This window comes from Colias croceus, chromosome 18, assembly GCF_905220415.1.
Source record: "Colias croceus chromosome 18, ilColCroc2.1".
Lineage (NCBI taxonomy): Eukaryota > Metazoa > Arthropoda > Insecta > Lepidoptera > Pieridae > Colias > Colias croceus.
The window spans coordinates 3,335,116-3,347,406 of record NC_059554.1 but is presented as its reverse complement, the minus strand read 5'-3'; the positions used below and the strand labels follow the sequence as shown (position 1 = coordinate 3,347,406).

Genomic DNA, 12,291 nt, shown 5'->3' with positions numbered 1-12,291 from the left:
GAAAACGCGGGCGAAGCCGCGGGCGGAAATCTAGTGAATAATATAAATAAGAAAACATAAACATTAAGGTCTATACATATCGCTGCAGTGCTGATACATGTAAATATGGCCCTTATGCGTCGCACCGACAATAATAATTGATGACGTCACAGCGCAGTAGTTTACTATGCAAACATAGTTTTTCAGTTAATTATTGTAAAAATTATCAAAATTAAATATTTTTTTTTGTAATTGATAGAGCAAATCGGGAGCAATTTTTTAGGAAAATTTTTTTTTATGAAAAGTGAATATTTTTCATTCTATAGGGAAATCAAGTTTTCAGTATTTGGATTTTTTTAAAAATTAATTATAAATAAACTAATAATTATAGAAGTGGAGCAATTACTGATTCTGATGGAGCATTTAAGGAGCAATTTTTTTGCAAAAAAATTTTTTATGAAAAGTGAATATTTTTCATTCTATAGGGAAATCAAGTTTTCAGTATTTGGATTTTTTTTTAAATTAATTATAAATAAAATAATAATTATAGAAGTGGAGCAATTACTGATTCTGATGGAGCATTTAAGGAGCAATTTTTTTGCAAAAAAATTTTTTATGAAAAGTGAATATTTTTCATTCTATAGGGAAATCAAGTTTTCAGTATTTGGATTTTTTTTAAAATTAATTATAAATAAACTAATAATTATAGAAGTGGAGCAATTACTGATTCTGATGGAGCATTTAAGGAGCAAATTTTTTGCAAAAAAATTTTTTATGAAAAGTGAATATTTTTCATTCTATAGGGAAATCAAGTTTTCAGTATTTGGATTTTTTTTTAAATTAATTATAAATAAACTAATAATTATAGAAGTGGAGCAATTACTGATTCTGATAGAGCATTTAAGGAGCAATTTTTTTGCAAAAAATTTTTTTATGAAAAGTGAATATTTTTCATTCTATAGGGAAATCAAGTTTTCAGTATTTGGATTTTTTTTTAAATTAATTATAAATAAACTAATAATTATAGAAGTGGAGCAATTACTGATTCTGATGGAGCATTTAAGGAGCAATTTTTTTGCAAAAAAATTTTTTATGAAAAGTGTATATTTTTCATTCTATAGGGAAATCAAGTTTTCAGTATTTGGATTTTTTTTTAAATTTATTATAAATAAACTAATAATTATAGAAGTGGAGCAATTACTGATTCTGATGGAGCATTTAAGGAGCAATTTTTTGAGATATTAATAATTAAAAAAAAAAAACTTTCCGCGCTAACTTCCTTCCGGTAAAATTGACGCATGTTTTTCAGTTAGCTCTTAGTCGAGGTATATTATTTTTTTTCTATGAACTGTTAGTTATTATACTTACATAATTTTTAAAAGATAGAGCTATATTTCGGAAACACATGCGTAAATTTATCGCATACTATCTTTCTAAGGTTAAAATAAATATTATTTAGCGTAAAAATAGTCGCGAACATTTCATATTGTTTTTTTCTCTAATCCAATTTTATTCCAATAATTATTTAGTAAAGTATAACAAATTATTTCTTCAATCAGTCGACTTTTGTTGAGGAGAAACGGAATTTAGTATAAGAATGATTAAAATTTCAGTAGTATTTGACTTACAATACCGGCGACAAGAAATATCGATTTTAATTTCCTTTTCAGTTATTCCGGAAAATTATATTCAGGATTTCTCTACAATTCCTTTATCTAGAAATTCTTTCAATGACAAAATTCATTTCTCAGGGATTTGTAGAGAATTGAAATCATTTACATTCAATATAAGCGTTATTATTGAATAAGTTGTGAATATTTATTTACCTTCCAACGATCGTCGAGGCCCACAGATTCTAGGCATCGCCATATGGTGGACGTTCCATGTACCCATGTATATCTGTGTTCCCCGACGAGTACCTACAATATGGGGGTCTTCAAGCGTAGAGTGAACAGGTACCTTCTAGGGAAGCGCGTTCCATCTTAGACCACATCTCAGCTTAACATCAGGCAAGACTGTGGTCAAGCGCTTCCTTATTCCCAATAAAAAAAAGATATTTCTATAACTTTCTCGTAAATAAGCTACAAAACTGCCAAGTATCATCTAAATCCGTTCAGCAGTAATCTATATATATAAAACTCAAAGGTGACTGATATAGTGATCTATCAACGCACAGCCCAAACCACTGGACGTATCGGGCTGAAATTTGGCATGCAGGTAGATGTCATAACGTAGGCGTCCTCTAAGAAAGGATTTCCCGAAATTCTTGCGGGAACGGGGAAAAACGGGGACGCACGTACAAAGTCGTGGGCGGAAGCTAGTTCTAAATATATCTCAAAGAGTAACCAATATACAAAAAATAAATTCATGAAAAGCGTTAATTACTTTATTAGGATACTAGTTGAACTGAACATAATATCTATAATCAATTACTTAGATACTTGCTACTTAAAACCATAACTTCCCTAGCGTGATATTCACATAAATAGGCTTTGTAGGCATAAATTCCGGAATAAAATTTATCTCTAAACAAACTGCTCCCACATTTTTTTCAGCCGTTCGTGCGTGATGGAGTCACAATTTAATCTTTTAATAGATACTAGCGGTCCGCCCCGGCTTCGCCCGTGGTACATATTAACGTTTTCTCTACATAAGAACCATCCTCGTACTTCAAGGAATATAATAAAAAAAGAATTATCGAAATCGGTTCAGCCGTTCTCGAGTTATGGAATTACAACGAAAAGTGGCATTGATTTTTATATATTAAGATATAGCCCGTCTTTCACATAAAAATGTATTTATTTTATGTCGCGGCATGACAATACCGTCGTCATGGAGTAAGGCGACGATTTTGGTATCTTTGCATCTTGCTAAAGACGTTTCACTTCTGACACGTGTGCAGTGTGCTCAGCACTCTCGCTCTTTGTTATTCATACATTCATTCAGCTTTAGCATACTATTTTCATCCAGTAAATAATGTAATTTACTTTGTTGTTAAAAATTGAAATACACAAACAAAACAAGGGAAATTTTTCTCACAAAAATATTATTATAATTTAAAAGAAGTTACTTCATAATTATTATTCGCCGGTCGTTCCTGACAGGCATTTCACGAAGGGCTCCATCTGTGCTTTTAGAATTTATAATTGCAGAATGGAAATGGGCTAAAGAATTGAGATTGATGACTCGTTAAGTAAGTGAACGGTTGACATTTATTAATAGAAATATTGTCTGGATTTCGGTGGTAATTCTCGAGAATTTAGCCATGCTAATAAAGACAACCTGGTTCATCATATTCAATCCCTTCAATTGATATTTTTTAAGCTATTGCATAGCTTCTATCGCGGGCTTTGAGCGCGGAGACCGAATTATAACGAAAAACCTCACGCTCCCCACTCCGACGGGCGCGCGGAGGTGTGGCTTGAAGGCATAGCATGCAATAGCTTTACCGCGGCAGTCCCCGAGTGCCAAACGTCGTTTTTTTATTTACGCCAAAATCTGTTAAAACTACATTACTACGTTAACCTATCTACTTGAAAGTAAATAAAATACAAAATGTATTTTTATATGAGTTCAGATTTTAACCTAACTATGTTTATAAAACTAACCTACGTAATGTTGCTAAAAATACAGCAATATTATTAACCACAGCTAAAACATTGTTTTCATACGATATTCATATGTAATATATTCTGTTAGTTGAACAAGAATTACATTGAAATGTGGGTATGTAGTGAAAATAATAACTTCAGTGAAAAACCGCTCTTTGAGCATTTACACGGTATAGAGATTTTACAAAGAGCAAAATTAAACTACAAAGTTTTTACCGTGAAGCGATAAATTTATATTTCTCTGAAATTAAACCCATATTTCTTTGAAATTAAACTATTGATGTTGGTTAGAGCTTTATAATAATAGCATAGGTTGTATTTGAATTACAATGCATTTTTATTTTGGTTATAAATTGAAACGACAAAGCATTTGCTTTCAAATCCATTCAATTATTGAATGCATGCAACATGGTAATTGGTGGATTGATAGACAAATTTAATTTGGAAAATAACGAATAATACTTTAAACATACATACATACTTAATTTTTCCAACGTTAGGGACTGCGTAAAAATGAGCGCGGTCTAAAAAATAATGTCTGCGGTCAATGTTGTTGTTCTTAATTTTTAATTATGTAAACACACTATAAGTAATCAGGTGAAAAACTTATAAATTTTAATAAAAATTGTACGAAAACGTAGCTTTATATACTCGGAATTTACCTATATTAAATCTATATTAAAACAGAACCCTACGTAATTCTTAGTAGGTACTTCAATATGGGTTGTGGGTACCTTTCCTAAAATCACGTTTATTGGATGCTCATAATATATTCAATTATATTCTTGTTATTCAATCTGAGTTTATTTGTATCTAAAAATATATTATTAAAAACTGGATAGATCTAATAATTACATAGTGTATATTTTATCCAAGTTAATATTCGAGTGAAACCGCGGGTTCATGTTAGCCAAAAATAAACCGTTTCCTATAGTTGTTTCATAATTCGAAATATGTGAAAACTTTCCTCATCAAAGGGAAACGTTTCCTCCAGAGAAATTTAATCTCAGCCTTCATATTAAAACTTGAACAATTATGATTTTATCGAAAATAAAACCTTCGTAAAGTTTCCAGTTTAATATAATGTAACATGATAAAACTAGTGATGCTGTTGTTACTTGATAATAAGTAATATTATGTCTTAAGTAATATTAGTTTACCGAAGTTTGTTATTACTTAGATTTTTAATAAATTAGTATTCCGTAAAGTATTACGTATTTACATTATTTTATTTTAATGTTAGGTAGGTATCTATTTCATTTGTATACTTTTCCATTTATTATGAACTAGATTTCCGCCCGCGGCTTCGCCCGCGTTTTCAAAGGAAAACCCGCATAGTTCCTAGTTCATGCATGTTATAAAATATTTTATAATGGTATCGAACTGAAAAATTAAAAGACAAGTGTTTTTTTCTGTAAAGAAATGTATTATTTATAAAAACATTACGTTTGAAACATAAATATACTACGATTAAAACATAGAGCATCTATCTCATTAAATAGGTATCAAAATCAAAATCACAATCATAATATTCCACTCACTGACACATACACACACGCGCACACACACACACGCGCACACACACACACACGCACACACACACACACACACACACACACACACACACACTCACTCACGCTTATCCACCTGTCCAATTCATGTATCGTCATATATATTATATAAATTATAATTAACTAGTAATTTTTATTCTTTAATTGTTATTAATCTGTAACTATAATATTCTGTTTACGTATTTAATAATACTTGTAGAAGGCACTGTTTTCTGAGACACAGGTAATAACCTAGTTCAGAAGGCAGAGCAAAATTGTGAACTGAATATGTAAAATTTGCTAGTAAATATTTTTTTTATTATCTATCTAACGTGGTTTTCTTAAATAATTCATAGTTAGAGGCATAGAACCGTTTTGTTTAGTTGCTTTATAAATCAAGTAAAATGCATTAAATCAATGCGATTTTTATAATCGACTAGCGGTCCGCCCCGGCTTCGCCCGTGGTACATATTCACGTTTTCTCTACATAAGAACCATCCTGGTACTTCAAGGAATATAATAAAAAAAGAATTAAAGAAATCGGTTCAGCTGTTCTAAAGTTATGCGCTTACCAACACATTTTGGGATTCATTTTTATATAATCAATAGCCTTGTATGCATGCAACTAATTAACACGTAAAATATGTGTGATTTTTTACAAAATATATTTAAAACTAATATAGGCTACACCACCAGGTTCAGTTTTTTACAGTCTTTCCATAATATTTTTCTCTTAAATTATCCGAATACCACAATAGTAAGTACAACTCAAATACGCTTCGACACAAATTGCGTAACAACGAAACCATATACGCAACCTAACTAACAAAAGTAAGATGTCATTGTACAGTACATTTCTATCAAATTCCTTACACTTTCCACCCTGTATCCCTTTCAGCTGTTATCTCATTTAAGAATAGTATCACGTTCGCAGCTAAATGTTGCGGAAAAACATGTTGTTATTAAATGCTCATGTTACAGATATTATGGTATTTTATTGTAAATTTTTCAGGTTTCCGAATGCACAATTTATGCGATTGCCTTTTGATTTTGAATGAAAGCAAAAACTTATTGACCAATTAGATAACATAATATAGACATATAACGTTTCCCTTTGATGAGGAAAGTTTTCACATATTTCGAATTATGAAACAACTAGGAAATGGTTTATTTTTGGCTAACATGAACCAATTAGATAACATAATATATACATAACATAATATAGACTATAAAATTTGAAGTGAAACTTTTTTAGGCGCGTTGAGAGTAAAGTTTCAAGGTCGCGTCATGGAAATACCGTCACGTTATGGAGTAAAGAGACGATTTTTGTATATTTGACTCTTGCTCCAAGATCTGACACGTGTGCTCAGCGCACACGCTTAATTTTACGCCTTAAAAAAATAGCACACAAAATGTATATCATTTTATAATCGTTTAATGGTATCAATTATATTAGGATTACAGCATTTAAGACGATCTTGAAACCAATGTAAATACAATTAAATTACATACCTACGTCTCCTGATAATTTGACTCAGTTTGTTAGCTCTTTGAAATTGTCACTTATAATGAAATTGTCTAAAATCTATTTGTAGAGTTAATTTGCACTTCATTTGAAGTAACAGCAAATTGACTTTATCCATTCAAAGTGTTTAATAAATTAGGGCCAAATATAGGAAGCAAAATCTTGGTCCCTAGTGATTATTTTGACTTGTTATTCTTGTGAACTATAAACATAAACTATAAACAAAAATATAATTTGAAAAATTTATAAAATAAGCATCATTTCAAGATTGAAATAAACGTAGCAAAAAAAATTAATTAAGCAGTTCTTTTTTTGGGTAGTAATGGCGTTGACTAAAATCAAAATCAATTAGGTATATCAATATTTATTTAAAAACTTATAGCTTCATTCATCACTATTATAAAATGACTAAGTCACATGGTACATAATAAGTATTTTCCAATACCTTATACTTTTAATGGGGTCATAAAATAAAAAGTCATCCGTCCGTATAACAATGCTTTATTACTCTAAATTACTGAGGCCGACCAATTTAATGATATTTTGTACAAGTAGGTAATCTATAATTATAACGGGGATTTGGTAATTCTATTATTTACCTGACCTTCTTGGATACTGCGATATTCCAAACTCATGAAAATCTTTTAATAACATGAAATACATTTTTAAGGGCTGATTTTTCAATCCTTGGTTAAACTTATCCGTCCAATAAAGCATTACACGACAATATTAAAATGTCACTTATAAACTGTCAAATGCAGGTAATTAGAATACATTTTTGAAATGGTAGTTTAATACGTTATTCAACGAATGAGTTTTAACCAAGGATTGAAAAATCAGCCCTAAGAAAAATTAAATTTAAAGTGTTTTTTTAAATTTCAAATTGATAGATTTATCGCCAAACGAACGATAATCCGTAATAAGATTCATTCAAAGTTTTATAAACCTGTCCAATTCGGAGACACGATTTCATCCCAGATTCGTTTATAATTGGAGCTTGAGCCCCGGATTTTAAGAAATTAATGGTCTGTAGGTTCTTTGACTGTATTGTAAAGAGTTATAACGAAATTCGCTTCTTAAATATTACTATTTTATTACATTTTTAAACTAATTTAATATTTTGTATTAGCATTGTAGTTTTACATTAGGTTCTTTGTTTAGTGTTTTCAAAGTATTATTTTTGATTATATTTAGTTTTCATTATAGGTACGAAAAGATAATAATATCTGTGAACTTTGACGTCGTGTTGATGGAGTGGAATATAATCAGTTTACCGAATGTATATTATAACGATAAGTCCACATTTTAACGGAAAATCAATATTTACAAAGCCCTCAAAAAGTGTGATAACACGATCATTTTGTCATGATATTTACCATAATAATACACAACTATTTTCTATGTCGGAACCGCGAATAGAACTTCAATATGGTGTAGTAGTTAGTTATATTTTTATCGTTTAGAAATTCTTTATCGTTCAAGATATTATGGCGGATTAATTCTTACAATACTAAGCTAAGAAAGCCACTCAAAGGTAGTAAGTAGAGTTTAGTGTGTAATCCATTGCTTTCTCATCAGTAAAAGTCCGACAAAACCTAGGTCCACACCGGGGGCCGCGGCTACGCGTAAAATTTTCCATTTACTAAATGCTATGGATGAAGTAATTAAACAAACTCAAAGGATGGAACATTTATAAATATTCGTAAGGAAAAAAAATTGTTGCCACTTTTCAACTTTTTATTCCATTTTGTATATACCTACGTACGTACAAAGTGACATAAAAAGAAAAAGATCATGGCAATCGCTGGGTACCTATGTGCTGACGAATGTTTATTAATCAACATACGGACATCGGCCATTAGCAGCCCAGCAGGGCTATTGCGTATCTCATTTGACATTTCATAGTGATGATAACTTTGCACGGTGCTCAACGATTTCTTGTCAAACCATGTTTTTCGTATTGGCTATCTATAGTTATCAACTGAAATGACGTCATGAGCACCAAATCAACTTGAAAGCCACCGTAACACATTTGACAGGTGTTTTTGTATCGATAGTTTATAAAATGGTATTCCGTAAGCCAAGTGACCATCAAAAGGTTGATCACTATAATAATTTTATCTGCTGTGAAAGGAACTAGTATTGAGCAGTGTTTTGTAAATTCTCAGTGATCGACACTATAATCCGGATAAGTTAAATATTACAAATATTTATACAAGATATAGGAAGAATAGCACGTATATGATTTAACGTCTTTATATCAAGTGTTTCTATACTATAAGTAACAAAAAATAAATAGATAACATTGAGTTAATATGTACTATGATAGATAATAATTTTTTAAGTATAAATACATAGCCATTTTATTTTTTCCAAAAGGTTTTTACTGAGCAATAGAAGCGTAGGTATCCATATAATTTATAAAGAATGGCCCGTGCTTTTTTACTTGGATTTGCGGAAGAAGAAAGAAAGAGGAAAGCATTAAGAATTGAAAGGCGACGCTTACGTGATGCTATCATGCTAGTGATCCTGTGGTGATCCTTTACAGCTGCCTGAAAGAGAATTTATAGCGAACTTTCGTTTGACAAAGGCTGGTTTTCAACTGGTGGTGGAGATGTTGAAATAGGAAACATTTTCCTTCATTGAATGTATTAATAGTAAGTTTAAAAATATCCAAGTCTTTTGTTTTTCCTTTTTTATGTGTAATTTATTACTGATGACTTACAAATCAATAAAATTACTATTCAACATTAATAATTATCTGTATTAGGTTTAACAGACATTAATAACTCATATAAATACTTAGATATACCTACATAGAAAATACTACAATAATTAATGTAGGTATATCTTTTCAGTTATGTGATTCCAAATTAAACATAATGTTTTATAAATTAAACAGCACATGATTCCTATGTTTGGAACCATTTTCATTAAATATACTAAATCTTCATTTAATTTCTGTGAGCATCATATGAAGTATGCATAGAGTATAAAATATTATACCTGTTTTTAGGTGACTCAGGATATGCGCAACGGCCCTGGATGATGACACCAATATTAGGAGCAGGGGGACACCTGAAGAATACTATACCAACCTTCATTGCCGTGTCAGGAATACTGTTGAACGGTGTTTAGGGTTATTCAAAGCACGTTGGAGTTGTTAAACTTTGTTGGCCCATAGAGTACTTCATTATGATCCAGTTACTGCTGGTAAAATAGTGAATGCATGTGTTGGTCCTGCACAACATTGCAAATATGCAGAATGCCAAAATACCCGAAATACAGGCATGTCTCAGGATTTAGGAGAGGATGCTATAGTTGAGGTTATACAAGATCTTACCGAACAACTAGTACAGAGACTATGGAATTCAAGAAGATGATATGTTAAATAAATACTTATTGTGCTTAAAAATGTATTAGTTTTAACTGAAAATTATTTATACTTGTATCTGTGTACATATTTTCTTACTTAGATAATGTTATAGCTTCTAATCGAATATGACAATATTTCTTGTATAATTTATAAATTATCATACATTGTTAATGCTCTGATATTATAAGTGTGATGTAGTTGTGTCAATTAGGTAATAGTTAAAACAAGGTATTTAAGTAATTAAACTTTTGATATCTAAAAAAATATTTTTTATTTATTTTTAAAGAAATTTACACCATAAAGATTATGTAAATTCAATAATTGTTATTTTTAGTTAAATCTAGACAGTTATTTATGAAAAACTCAGAATAGAGTTATAATTAATAATTAATAATAATAAATTACATTAATGTAAACTATAAAAAATAACAAAAACAGCTATTTAAAATCATTTTAATTTACTAATATATATATGTATATCTTCCTGTATCTTGGTAAGTGATGCAGCTAATTTTTCTATAGCAGCTGTATGCCTTTCCTCAACAGCCAATCACTTGCTTTCCAACTCATAGGCCCAACGAGGCACTCTCTCATCTTGGCTTACTGAAATAACAATTAATAGCATAATAATTCACTTACATTTTCAAAATTAAATATTGTACTCAGCAGTTTCTTTGTAACTAGAGCAACTATTTTCGATTTCAATACATTAAAAAAAATTGTCACAATTAATTAGATAAAATTGTTAATCAACTAACTATCTATAGTTTATAGAAAGGTAAAACACATTATTACAATAACAAGTATATTTAAAAATAATGGATAATTTAATGGGAATTAAATAATATTTATTTCTCCTCAAGTACTGTTTTTCCGACAAATCTATCTAATTTAGAAGCTCTCTTGAATAGTCATTTTCAAAAAGAGATTAGAACTTATAAAGACAATATAATTGTGCTTGAAATAAATAACTTACATTTTATTAGATGTACTTTAAAATAGATTTTTGTTAAACATTTCATAAAACTATACAAAGCAATATAAAGGACAAATATTAAAAATTTTCAAATTTATACCTACCTATTTAAATAATTAATGTTAATATTTCTCTAAAACAAGGGTTATAAGACTTACCTCAGTTTTATTCATTTGTTACTGTTTCTAACTTTCAAATACACTTGTGTACACAAAACGACGACCAAAATTATTGTAATTGTAGACAGACCAAAATTCAAGTGTTATGAATTTAGCGCCATATAGAGTAAACATTTCAAATCCCAAGTGTTCCGGTTAATATAACACGTAAGATTTAAATATGCTCACGTATTTATGGAATGTACGACCAAATGTATATATTTTTAATTTGGCTGCATAATGTCGATAAAAAATAGTGACGTTCGGTGTAATCGTTGATAAGCACCGTAATACACCGTGACATGATGTCCACTTACTAAGATACGCAATACCAAATCTTTAAATTTTTAGTGGACATCAAAGTTCAGTGATCATCAAAACTATGTTGATCACTTAATGTGTCAAAATTAGACAATAGCCCTGCAGGTTGTTTGCCTGCAATTTAAAAAATACTGAAACTTTTGATGAATTTTTATAATATTTCGCTATCTTTTTTGATGTATAAATACCAAATTATACAAATAATTCATGCTTTTTGTAAAGAAATTTTAAAGAGATTCCAATTGAATCCAATCTGTTAATGCAATTAAGTACCTAATTAGGTATCATGTTCCTATCAGATTACGGCTACTTGGTTCTTTCTTGTGGCATTTATATTATAGCAAATTATAACCCCAACGAAGGAGAATCGAAGCAAAATGTATACAGAATGAAGACTACTTCGAAACTTAATAGAATATTATTGCCGATCCGGAGCACTTTTATTAAATTTCTTTCTGGATAAACAAGCTATTTCCGGACCGATATTAAATATGGAAATCCAAATATTTGTAGCAGTATGAACATGTAAATCGTTATATTATGACAGCGCTTTTGTTTGCAGATTTTTTTTTCTTCCTTTGTTATCCTATCAGAATGGTTTCTATATCCATCCATATATTTATTTTCTCTAGGTTTATCGGCGACTTAATATATATATATATATATATATATATATATATATATACTAGCTTACCGCCCGCGGCTTCGCCCGCTTTCCCTAAAACGATTTGAGATTTAAACTATCCTATCTCTCAAGTTGTATTGAACTGAACATGGTGTGCGAATTTTATTATA

At 30.0% G+C, this 12,291-nt stretch overlaps 2 long non-coding RNA genes across 2 annotated transcripts; one reads left to right on the top strand and one right to left on the bottom strand.

Moving 5' to 3' along the window:
• The first annotated feature begins 8,533 nt into the window (after positions 1-8,533).
• On the top strand, positions 8,534-10,305 carry LOC123699573. Its single transcript, XR_006752537.1, has 2 exons — positions 8,534-9,322; positions 9,682-10,305. It is a non-coding gene; the product is annotated as an uncharacterized LOC123699573 (long non-coding RNA).
• A 174-nt stretch (positions 10,306-10,479) lies between these two features.
• On the bottom strand, positions 10,480-11,597 carry LOC123699572. Its single transcript, XR_006752536.1, has 2 exons — positions 11,176-11,597; positions 10,480-10,644 (listed from the first exon to the last, which is right to left on the bottom strand). It is a non-coding gene; the product is annotated as an uncharacterized LOC123699572 (long non-coding RNA).
• Between the last annotated feature and the right edge of the window lie 694 nt (positions 11,598-12,291).